Genomic DNA, 12,862 nt, shown 5'->3' with positions numbered 1-12,862 from the left:
CCGCTCCGCAGCTCCCGACACGAGGCTGCCGTGAGAGGCGGCCGTGTGCGTGGCCGCCAGCTCTCTTCCTGTCCCCCGTGGGCACCTCGCCTTCCCGCTGCCGTGTGCTGCTCTCCCCGCACCCCTCCTGCCCCGCCGTGCCCGGGGGTCCCTGAGGGCGGGGGGTGGGAAGGTTGGGGCAGCGAGCGGCCCGCACTGCGCAGGGAAGAGGGGGTCTGCGGCAGCGCGCGACCCTTCAGTCCCGGGGCCCACGCGTGAACCCAGCCCGCGGGGGGGGTGGGGTGTGTCCGCCCCGCCTGACGAGCCGTCTCGCCCCGTGGCAGCAGCGGGACCGGAGCCAGGTCTTGCCGGTGGCTCGCGTGGGGCCAAGGCGGCCTCACAGCGAAATCCTGCTCGCCCACGGCTGCTGTGGGTCCGTCTCCACTCGCGCTGAGGGAGAAGGGCGCATCCTCCGCGCACCCTCCGCGCATCCCACGCACGGTAGAAGCGGAGCCCAGGCCCAACTCCCTCCGGCGCGGACACCCGTGGGGGCAGGCTCTGGAAACATCCCCACGGCGGCACGGCGGGCTCCCGAGAGAGCCACTTCACGCTCTGCATGGGACAGCGGCCTGACCCTACGGACTGGAAAAGCGACCAGCGATCGCCCAGCAAGAAAATCAGGCGAGTTCAACACAACCCACGCCGGGGACACGTCGCTGTTTTCCAGTGGGAGAGTGTCTCTCGGGTTCGTTCCCCGTCCCGTGGTGTCGTGTGTCGTCGTCGTCGTCATCCCCCCTGCCCCCCCCCCCCCCCCCCCCCCCCGCATTTGTTTTTCCTTAGTAAAATAAACTTCGACCTCCGCATGCGTGGGTCTCTCTCGGGAGGTGGCAGGTGGCTGTGGTTCGGCCAGGGAGGGGGGCGGCCCGAGGAGCCCCTCAGACCCTCCCAGGGGGCAGCTGCCAGCCCGCAGCTCCGGCCGCTCTTAGCGCTGCCCCTGCCATCCCCGCGGGTCCGGCCGTGGCCGTGACTGTGACCATAGGGACCGGTACCCCGGTCCGGGCTCCTCCGGGCAGGAGGGAGGAGACGAGAGAGAGATGCCCCCACCCCGGCGGGCGCAGGGACCGGCTGGGGTTGGCAACGGCACCCCACGCCCCCCCCGAACTGGGAGAGAGACTCGTGGTCTTGTCTGGGGCGCCCTGTTTTGGGGGAGTGGTCAAAGAGGGGGAAGGGAAGGGAAGGGAAGGGAAGGGAAGGGAAGGGAAGGGAAGGGAAGGGAAGGGAAGGGAAGGGAAGGGAAGGGAAGGGAAGGGAAGGGAAGGGAAGGGAAGGGAAGGGAAGGGAAGGGAAGGGAAGGGAAGGGAAGGGAAGGGAAGGGAAGGGAAGGGAAGGGAAGGGAAGGGAAGGGAAGGGAAGGGAAGGGAAGGGAAGGGAAGGGAAGGGAAGGGAAGGGAAGGGAAGGGAGATCCCCTCGCACGCCACAGCCAAGCCCCATGTGCACTGGCAGAGACTTTTCCCCTGGTGAACGAGCCGGGATGTAAAACTCGCCCCGAGCAGATGTTCCGGCGACCAGGCTCGTTTGGAGCGAAAGCCGTGGCCCTCCCCGCCGCCTCATGCCCGCCCCACCGGCCCCCCCGCGCCGCCCCATGACCTCATTCACGGCATGTTTGCCATTACGCTCCCAACGAGTTACCCAACCTTTTTTTTTTTTTTTTTAAATATATATATAAAAAAATTAAAAAATATAAATTGCTGCTTTGTGAGATCAAAGTAACGATTTCTGGTGCATCTGGAAACTGAAGAAAAAAACTGGAGCAGCAACAGTTGCACAACTTCAAAGTGTTTTTTAACAATGATTTTTCTCCTTCCTCTCCTCCCCAATCTTTCAAGCATCAGATAAAGACAATGGGCTCCGTGGCTATTTTCCAAAGAAATAACCTGCCTAAAGGGCCGTACAAAATCTCAACTAGACAGGAAACACCTTACACAGCTTTCTTCTTTCGATCAAATAGAAATAATACGAGACTCGTCTTTCTACTAGCCCCAATCCCGTCGCTACTAAACGGCGTCTGCGGACCGTGTTATAATGTGTAGGGAAACGAGTTTCAGGCTTGGGCTGCCATTAAGGCTTTATTCTTTTATAGAGGCTTCTAACAACCCAGCACATGCCCCGTATAACGCAGCAGCCGAGTGTAACCCAATAACTTGGAGGGAAGGAGCAGAGTGCTGCGGCAAGGGGAAGATTTCTCCAGCAGACGCCGTCGGGCTGACAGGGGATGCAGAGGATGGAGAGAGGCAGTTCCCGGGAGCGACAGAGAAGGATTTTTTTCAATTTCTTAGGAAGGATTATGCCTGCCACGGGATCCTGGGGATCCTGGATCCCAAGATGGGACAAGAGAGCGGGTGGGGAAACGGCGCTTTTCTCAAGCCCCGCTTCCCGCCGGGGTCACTTCTCCGGGAGCTCGGTGCCTCGCAAATGTTTCCAAAGAGAAACACCGTGGGATTTCCCTTCCCCTCGTGCCCTTTAAGCCCCTGGGTCCACAGGCCGAGGCGATACCCGCAGCGAAATGCTGAGGCCGAAAAGGGTGAGCCTGCAGAGGCTCTAAAGGCTTCGACCCTGCACTCCTGCCCCTCGGCCTGCCCCGCACTTGGCCCTTGTGCCCCCTTAACGACTTCAGAACCATGCCTTTGAACTTGGAGCAGAGGAGAAGAAACCCCTAGGGGCTGGGAGGTTTCCTGCCAAAGGGAAAAAGCCGATTGCGGCTCTTCAGTGTCAGTAGACTCATCCAGAGCTTCGCGAAGCTTTTAAAGGGAACGGCCAACCAGAGAGGGAGAAGGAATCACACAGAGAGCCGCGGAAGAGAAATCGCAGCGCTCGGGAAAAAAACAAAACAAAACCAAGAGCAGCTCCGAGTATCTCTTCCAGCATCGAAAAAGGCCGAGCTGGGTCAGCAGGAGCGAACAGGCAGTTCCCACCGGGGGCAGGGGCTCCGGGCCTTTCGTTGCGGGTCTGCCCCCGGGCTGCTCTTTCCCCTCCCACCGCCCGTCCCAGAGTGGGGGGTGCTGAGGGGGGGGTGGGGGGGGTGGCCAGGCGACACGGGCGGCTCACACCTTTCCCCCTCCGCCCTTACACGGGAGGGTTTTACGTCACCCGCTTTTATTGCAGCTGCATCTTCTCTGGTTTTCGCATTGGGGTTCCCTCCCCCCGCGCCTCCCCGTTTTGATTTTTCAGCGCAGGGCCCGGGCGGACGCCGTCTAGCCGGTGTTGTGCCATTAATCCTCTTTGCTGCTGCAAACATTTCCAGGCTCCCCATCCCCTCTTTAGGTTTCACGACCGATCCCCCGCGACTCGGTTTCCAGATTTGCGCGGCTCGTCTCAAAAGCGACGCTTCAAAGGCCGCCTTTTCGTTTTAACGTCGGCATTGGAAAAAGATTTTAGCAAACCCTTCCCCCGCCTTGAGAGTCCGGCACAGCGCACAAAGCCCCAGAGCCTCGCCGGGGAGAAGACACCTTGGCCGGCACCCCCTAAATCGGGGGGGTCCCAGCAGTTCTCGGAGTGTTTCCCTGCCAAAGCGGAGGTTCTCAAAAGCTCGACTTTACAGCGCGATCCCTTCACGGTTCGCGGCCGTAAACCCGAGCAGAGCTGCAACAAGAGCTCGACCCTCCTGCCTTCCCGCACCCGGTGCAAATAATCACCATCAAGAGAAACGTTTTGGGGTGGGGATCCCCGCAGCTGCAGAGTTTTCTCCCGCCACAGTTTCACAGCTACACGACGAGCGGCTCGTCCTTTCGGAGAGCGCCTTTCCTTCAGCGCATTGCCATTTCCCAAAATACGTCTGTCTAGAAACCGAGCGGCACTAACTCTTTTCGTCCTCTAACCGCGATCCGAGGTTTCGAAATTGTTCGTCTCCCGTTTGCGACGGCAGCTACATCACAGAAACAGGGGGGATGCCAGGGGGAAAACGATTTCAGACATCAGTTCATAGTTATTTCTGGAGGAAAAAACAAAACAAAACAAAACAAAACAAAAACAAACAAAAAAACCCCCACCCAAAACACAAAACGCAAAACCAACAACCCAACAATAAACCGGCAACCTATTTCAAATGCGCCTAGAAGAAGATGAACGTTATCTGTTTTCACACAGTACAGGGGTTGACACCTCGTTTACGTGCCGGCGTGGCTAGGGAGCTTTTTACGGGTCTATGTTCGTGTATATAAATACATTTCCTTCAAAGAAGCCCTCTGAATTTTGACCGCTGTGATTGGATCTTCGTTTGGGGGCCTTAGCTGTTCAGGAAGGAGACTGGTCTTTCTTTGTCCCATTACTCAAATAAGGACGAATTTGAGGGGAAACCCACGCCAAACTGGCAAAGGATTATTTGAGACTCACTGGTTTGACCTAGGTTGCCTCTCCCAGAAAGCCCAACCCCAAAGGTAGATAGACGGACAGACAGATGGACAGAGCGGTGGGCAGGGACACGGACGGATTTTGCAAGTTAGAAAAGGAGCTCGAGTCCAGACTGGAAAGGGGTGGCACAGTTCAGAGAGCGGAGTTCACTCGGATTTATTTATTCGGATGGAAGCACATATCGCTTTTGCAGTCATTGCCTTGCACGAAATAAACCCCCACCAACGCTTCCCTGTCAAGTTCAGGAGGAGAAGGGGAACGCGGAGGAAAGTCTTCCTGAGTAGCTGAAGAGAAAAATCACCCCCTAGACAAGATGGCCTGGCAGCTCAGACACAGCACAAAGAGGGGGCACAACTAGGGGCTCCATCACTCATACTCACCCCCTCTCTGCCTTGCCTGCGGGCCGTGCGGAGACCAGAGCCAGCTCTGCTAGATGCTCCAAACAGAAACCAGGCACGGACACGGCAGCCTAACGCACCCACACCCACAGAGGACGCTCCCACGCACACTCACACACGCGGCGTGAGAGGCAGGCGAGCCCCTTGGGTGCAGGCTCCCAGCGGGGATGGGAGCCCTCGCAGCCCCCCCGCTCGCCCGAAGCCGGGAGAAGGGGTGGGGTGGGGGGTGATTTAGGGGGGACCCAACGGCGTGATTTCATGCCGGCTGCGGGGTTCCCAAAACGCCTTCCCAGGCGGGGAGCCCCCGGGTCCCTCAGGGCAGCGGGGCCGGCCTGCCCCCCCCGCCTGCCCTCTGCCACGGCACGTCGCAGCTGCCGTGAGTGGGCCCTGCCTGCGCCCACGCCCCGCGGCTCTCCCGGCCTCGCACGCATCCTCTTTCATCAGCGGCTTTACCCCTACCTTCCTCCTCCTCTCTCTCTCTCTTCTTTTTTTTTTTTTTTTCCCCCCACATGGGATCTTATCTCTTATTCTTGATCTGTTTGCCATGGCAATTGATCGCTCCGTGCTTAGCCTGTTTTCAGCAACGGCAATAACGATTTTTCCAGGGCATTTTGAGCTCTGTCTTAAGGATAGACTCGTTTCCTCGGAATCCGCTTTAAAGTGCGTTTGCCCGAGATTTAGTTTAATCCCTCTGCCCAAACGGATCTCCCAAAGTACCCTATATCACTGTAGTCTTAGAATGTGGAAGGAGTCAAATACATATAAATATGCCTTTCGCGGCTCAAAGCTGTCCAAGCTCGCAAAAATTAGGGGGGAAAAAACTAAACCATATGTGTACAACGCCACATTTCGTATTGCGCTATAAGATAAAGAGCTTTGCAGCATCGATTCGGTGGAAGTCATTCAAAAGCGAGCCCATGAAGATATCCGTATCTGGGAGGCAAACGCTTGTTTAGAAAATTGATTTCGGACACAAGAACGCTTTGGGGAAAGTTTGCGAGCACAATGCGATCGCTGCTGCAGGAGCCTCAGTCGCCTGAAATAAAGGAGGCAGAAAAGCTGCTCGGCAGGGCTGAGCCCTGGGGCGCCGGGAGAAGCCGGGGAGCGGAGACCTCCCGGCCGGGGTGAGCCCCAGGAGGGGCTAGGGAGAGAGACCGGCTGCCCCGAGCCACTGGAGCCGCCGCTGAAAAGCCGCGGGGAGATCGGCAGGGCTCCCCAGGCTTTGCGGAGAGAAGAATAAAGATGATGAGGGGGGTTGAGCTGCGGCAACTGACGCTGGACCCTGCCCGGAGCTGTGCCGGGCGCTCAAGGCTTCGCTTCTCGAAACGTATCAACTCTATAATTGCTCCCTGGTTCCTTTTCTGCCTTAAATTGGTTTGCGTCGTAGAGAAGTTGCTGCAATTTTCCCCGCTGAGATGCTTGAAAAGAGCGATCACTGCAGCCCGCCGGTGCTGTGTGTCCGTCCTCCCGTGTCCCGTCCCCCCCCCCCCCACCATCTCCCCGCACGTTGTCTCCGGGGTATTTTCACTGAGCCTGGAGTTTAACCTCTCGCTCATCACAAAGAGCTCAAACTGCGGGGAATGTTACATGATGGGATGTTCGGCAACTCACAGATTTATTCCCTGCCTCCGCTTTGTCCGAAAGAAGATAAAGGCAACGGTTGCCTTGCTTTAAGCCCCCCGCCCGAAAGCCCCTGGATGGGGACACAGACGCGTGCGGTTCTGCCCACCCACGAACGTGTGGCCTGAAGGAGGACGGCAGAGGCGAGGGGCTCGGGATTGAGCCCCTCTCCTCCGTCACCCCTCCCGCCATGCTCGGAGCCTTGCTCTGGTCCCACGGAGGCGAGGAGACGCAGGGCCACGCGCGGTTACGCATAGCACCTCATCGCAAGTCTGAAAGAGGTTTGGGATCCACGGCAGTGGCTTTCCAAACCCCCACGTCCTTGCTTTTGTTCCGAAGGCAGATTTAGCCCCGGCAGAGGCAGCGGGCAAGGAACGGAGCCGGGAGGAGAAGATGCTCAGGCTGCAGCGAGAGGCGGCGGGAGCCTGAATCTGCCGACCCGCTCCCTCTGTCCTCGCTGCCATCAGCAGAATCAGGTGTATTTTGCCCTGTGGATCCTACTTGAAAACAAAATCACGAAAGGTTTCCCGGGCAGTGAGCACGCTTCTCCCCCTCTCCCCACGTTTCAGTGACGGCTGGGGCCAAGCTTCGGCTCGGCTCGTGTTTTGCGTGTTTAGGGAAGCAAATAACCCTCTGAGCAGAGCTGATCGCGCCTGCACGGTCCCCTCCCGTCTGCTTTCAACTCACTGAAAAATCCGCCTCCCCCCCAGCCTCCTGATCGCTTGAAGGAAAGCGCTGGGGAATAATCGTGGGGAGAGGGACGCACCGAGAGTGGCAGGAGTGACCCCCTTTCCCCCCGAATGTTGGGGCATTGGGGCAGGATGTGCCCCGCTTTCTGCTCGGCAACCTAGGGGAGGCCGAGGGAAGAGCCCTTCGGGGTGCCGAGATCTCGGGGTGGCCTTCAGCGCTGGGGCTCCGCGCCGTGGGGCGAGTACCGGCCCAGGTGGAGGGAGGGAGAGAACAAGGGGCTCGGGAAGGCGAGGCGCAACTTGAGCGTCACGACGCTTCTTGTTTGTTTTTCACATTTGGGAGGGCTCGGGGGGTGCCCAGAGGCTGCGGGGGAGCCCAGGGACACAAGCCCAGAGGATGGGAGACCTCCTGCACTCACCCCGCAAATAACGGGCTGAGCCGGGCTCCCCCCCGCCTCGTGGGGACTAGTTTGAATTTGGAAGGCTGAGCTGCGCCTCCTTGTACTCCCGGAGATCGTTCCCGCCACCCCGGCCCGGCAGCAAAAGCAGCCGCCGGTTCTGTGCCGCGGGAAACCGCGGCCCTGGGCTTGGGGGGGAGCCTCTTGAAGGGGGTGTGTGTGTATATTTGGGGGGCGGCTCTGCCCCCTCCCCGCCGCCCTCGTGGCTGCCCCCTGGCGCCCGCCGGCGCACACTGCGCTCCCATCTCCACGGAGCGGGGGGGAACCCACGCGGGACGCGGCTCCCCCCGCAGAGGAGAAGCTCGCCCCCCCCCCCCCCGGGGGCTCAGCATCGCTCCCAATCGCTGTTCGACTCTTGGGACACCTTCCCCCGGCAAACCTGGTTTGGGGGTGGAAAGCAGGGAGGCAGGCAGGGAGGCAGGTGGGGGGACCCCACCCGAGAGACAACCACCCACCAGCAGAGTGAGGGCTAAAGGAGCAGAGAGACCCGCTCCTTAAAAAAAACACCCCAAAACCAAAAACAACCCCAAAAAACAACACCCAAACTGTTTACTATTCAGGAAAATTAGTTATCATTTCCCCCCTCCCTGTAGCGGTATTACCCTTCGTTTGATATTAGATCCTTGCCGGAGGCCCTCGCTTTCAGGCTGCAGGGAGGAGACACAGATGAAGGAACTGCAGTAGAGACCGCAGCATACGTTTCTTTCAGGCCATTTTCAGGCATTTTTGCAGCAGAACAAACAGTATCAAGTTTGAAAGCAACAGCCGACAGGTTTCTGCGAAGCAGACAACTTTGACACTCTTGTTGGATCTGTTATTTATCACTGTGGATTGAACTGTCTGCCCTCCAGCACATTTCACTCTGTTTATTCATGCCACAAGCACTGCTAATAGAGCATCTCAGCAAGAAATACTGTAACTCTGCACCAAGTGAGGGCATCTTCAACTGGAAGGCTCAAAATGCTCAACAAATGTTAGTTTGGCCTCCCACTACACCTGTGTAATGAAGTCTGCTACGCCTCATTTTACAGCAAAGGAAACTGAGGTGAAGTACAGTTAAGCAACTTGCTCAAAGATATGAAAGAAATAGAAGGTAAAACATAGTTTCAGATTTTCTTTGCTTAACCAAAGAACAAAACTCTTCTGCAGAAATAATACTAAAGCAACATAAAACTGTAAGGTAGACAAAGACTGAAGTTAGATTAAAAAAAAAAGACCAAAATGGCCTTCCTGATGCACACTTTGTTGTTTTTTATGAAGCTGTAGAAAAACATTCTATGAAGTTGATAGGAAATCTTCTGTATTTATTTTAATTCTCAGCTGCTGATCCTCAACTGCAGATACATTACACATTTTAAACTAAAGAGAACTAAACCTCCCCCCCCCCCCGCCCCAGCCTTCCAGCATCCATTAAATCTTCTCAGGCCACCCAAAGAGCTCCCTTGACAACTCACCCATCATCTACTGAAACATCCTCATAAACCACAAAGACGACATTCACGCTTCAGCTAATCCATCTACTCAGAGGCAAGCAGAGAGTAGAGTGAAGCTCTTTGAGTCAGGACTTTGCTGGCTTAATGAAGGAAAAAAGTGGCGTTTTTATTCCTGCCAGCAAGTGATGCTGGTAAGCAAAATGGATTAAAATAGCAGTGATACCATCTCAGTTTTGCTGTTGTTCTGTACAGGTATATTGTAACTCTGAAGTCTATTTTAACAACACTGTTTCTCTCTAGGAATTACCCCCCTTAGAAATAAGTCCCCCACAAAAAACGCATTTTGGTGGAGCCAGAACCACCTGCTCCCACAGAGAATTCAGCAACACACCTGAATCCAAGATCTTTAGAATTCCAGCACATCCCTGAGCCATTTCTGCAATGGATATTAAACACCAAAATGGTGTTTTCCCAACAGGTCGCACCAGCACTACACAACCTGCAGCCTTCACGCAGGCCACGCACAGTAAATCCATCCACCTCACAGCTTCCTTCTAGGGGGTTCATGTTGCTGAATGTAAGCCAGGAGTGTTGCAGCTTGAATCAGTTGTCTCAACGGCAGCAACAATCCTCTCCCAACCAATGTTTTTGCAAGGTCCTTCAAGGCCCTCCTGCCCCGTGCTCCAATGTGATGCCTAGCGAATGCGCTAGCTCTGAGAAAGAAATGGGTTTAGTTGCTCACGGCCAGAGCATTCAGCCTGAGTAAACAGTAACTCCAGTGCTTCCCGAGAAGCGTTCTTGATGTGATGGAAGAACTTTTTGTGCATCAAAACTATAGTCAAACCATGGGCCTTTGAGATGCCTTGTTCACATGGATTCCACATACGGACAGGAACATATGACCATTCTTTTGAGACTCAGCCATTGAAGCCCAGCATTCACACCCCACACCTTGCTTCCTGTTGCAAGAAAAAAAGTGTAACCTAAGAGCAAGAATTTCAGGAGTAACTTTCTGATCAGAACAGATGGAATGCAGGACACAGCACATGTCTTGAAGAACCACAGCTACTGTAAGGCAAATACTCCCCTTTTATTCCCTCTGAATATCCACACAACTTCAGTTTTGGGGGTTTGCAAGCACTTACATCAGTAACAGAAGTTGATGAGGGTTGCCTAAAAAGAATGGATGCCACACTGCCACTCACAGTTTATATTTGTCCCACAAGCCTAAACAGAAAATTGCACTTTTTCCCATTCTTGCTGTAGGAACATCTGCCAGACAGGCCATGAAGGATTAAGGGTGGGCAGAGAAAGCCCCAACCCACTCAGAAAGATCTTTCTTGGCTTGAGTACTCAAGAGTCACTTATTGAGACCTTTGTTATTCATTCAGCAAACACCATGAAGAGAGCCTTGAAATACATTTGAACAACTGTTTCCAGTCACAATAAAAAAGTCAGTCTCACAGCATTCAACGTACAAGAATTTACTGTGAGAGGGATGTGGTTTAGAGAACAGGGTGAGTGAAGCCAAAGACCATCTATACCAGAAACTCTGGGTAATGCCACAGAGTATCATTGTTTTGCTAAGTTTCATCTGTATTTAGCTTAGTACTGTTTCTATAGATGCTGGCACATCAGAAAAAAAGTTTTCAACAAAGATAGCAGAGAACATAAACCCCATGTTTCTAACAGAAGTTTCATTGGTTTTATCAGCACGTGACCGTCATTTCACGTTCACGGACGACATGCCTCAGAAATCAGACTGACTGGAGAGTCATGGATACAACAGCATGTAGGACAAGTGATGCTGTTTACGCAGGATCTTGCCTGTGCTTTGTACAACCTGAAGCCCCCACCTGAACTGTGAGCATCTTGTTTCAGAATGGTTTAGGACAGCAAGAGATCTGGCACCACCTTGCTCTACTGCTTCCTACCTGTAATGCTTAATCCATTAACCCTTCAGTTTAGACTCATACTGTCTTTGCAGGGATTGTACTGAGGAAGCAGATGGCTTACTTTACTCCACCATCACATACCCCTGTGACTTCTCGTGTCAGCCATATGAATAAGGCTATGACCACACTATCATACCCAGGCTTTTACAAGCATGCTGTTACTACCAAACATTTAATAATTTTTAAAGATTTCGGTGCTGGGACTCTTGTCCTGACATTTCATTTTGCAGATACACCAAATACAGCACATCTGGAACTGATCGAGCCTTCTGGTGTGGCATAGATTTGCTGTTCCTGTCTCACAGCCATGTTGGGAGTGCTGAGATCACGACAGCACAACAGACATTAAGCTCAGTGCTTAGTTTCACGTCCACAGGCAGCACGAGATCACTCATGTAGTGGATAATCTCATCCTCAGTCACGGTGTTCTGTGATGGCAATTTACTACAGTAGCAAAATATCTTCCCAGATGTTAAACTGTTTACTGTAACTGGGACTCATGTGCTCATCTCTCAGTGCAGGAGGTTGGCATTTGGTTTTATATAAAATAGTTGTGAAACCAAAGCTGCTTCCTAAAAGCAAAATGATCAATGAATCTGCCATTGCGTTATAGTGTGGGAATGTTGCAGGTAGAATGGTTTTTCACTGGCACAAAACAAAATAAATACTTTTCTGTCAAAGCTTCCACAATATGACCATCAGCACAACGAACAAAACTGACGGAAAAGACAGTGGAAACCATCACAGAATCTCTTGTGACAATAAAGAGAATCTTCCATTACTTCATCTATCATCTGGTCACCAAAGGACTATGCAATAGAAAGCTTAGTTGGAAATTCAAAATTCAATAAAACTCTTCTCTCACAACCTAGTGAGTTAAAAAACCCAAGCGGAAACACAGAAGCTTTAATTGGATCAATAAATGTCACATAAGATCACAGTTTTGCTGCAGCATTTTACTAGTTGCATGAGCCAGTTTCAGGGAAAGTCCCACAATGTAAGGGACTTCTGAAATGAGAGGAGATGCCTGTGTCCTTCCAAGACTTTTGACTACACAGTAAAGCGACATTCTTCTTGCAGCTACTATTGCCATGTTTATCCACAAAAGAAGGAACAGATCAAACCACTTAAAGGAAATTAGATAGTCCAACATAGCAGAGGGTTTTTGTTCTCTTGGAAAGAACGGATAATATCTTTCCTGAACAGAAAACCTTTTCCACTAGACTCCCTATGCTCCTTTTCTCTGTGAAGCAATCAGTCATAAATAAACAGGTAGGCAGCATCCAGTAACTCAAATGTAGAGACATTTGAGTACAGGTGAACTGTTGTTCTGAATATAAATCTACCCAAGGTGGACCACTGAAAGAGCATGCTCATTAGTTTCCAGACTCAAACTCACCCGGGTCGATATTGTTGCTATTACCAGAACCACACACAGACCCTCTCTGAGTTTTGTCACGATCCTTGAGCCATATGGGCAAGTAGAACGTGCATCAGAGCAGTAATGAAAAATAAGAATGAGTCATTCGGAATGGACCTCTGGCTCTTCCTGATCCTGCAGCAACTACTGAAATTGGTACTGCAGCTTACCAAAACCAATCTGTTTTGGGAAATCCCCATTTTGGGAAAACATCCAGGAGCACTGGATCCAAGGATTAGATTTGGCTTTGGCTAACAGTTTCCAAACAGATTTCTGCTGACACAGTCATCTAGCAAACTGTGCAGATCTGAAAAGTTGAAGTTTTATGATATAGAACAGTCCTCAGCAAATCATAGTTCCTACATAAGCTGATGTAAAGGCTTTCATCAGCAGTATTTACCCCTGTACTGTTGTCAGGATCATGATGGCCCTAACCAAGTATAAGAAAACATTTTCGCTGACAACCTATAGCCCCAAAACATTTAGATGAAGGCCAGTCCCC

This window comes from Athene noctua, chromosome 1, assembly GCF_965140245.1.
Source record: "Athene noctua chromosome 1, bAthNoc1.hap1.1, whole genome shotgun sequence".
In the NCBI taxonomy this organism is placed as follows: Eukaryota; Metazoa; Chordata; class Aves; order Strigiformes; family Strigidae; genus Athene; species Athene noctua.
This window is presented reverse-complemented; position numbering follows the sequence as displayed.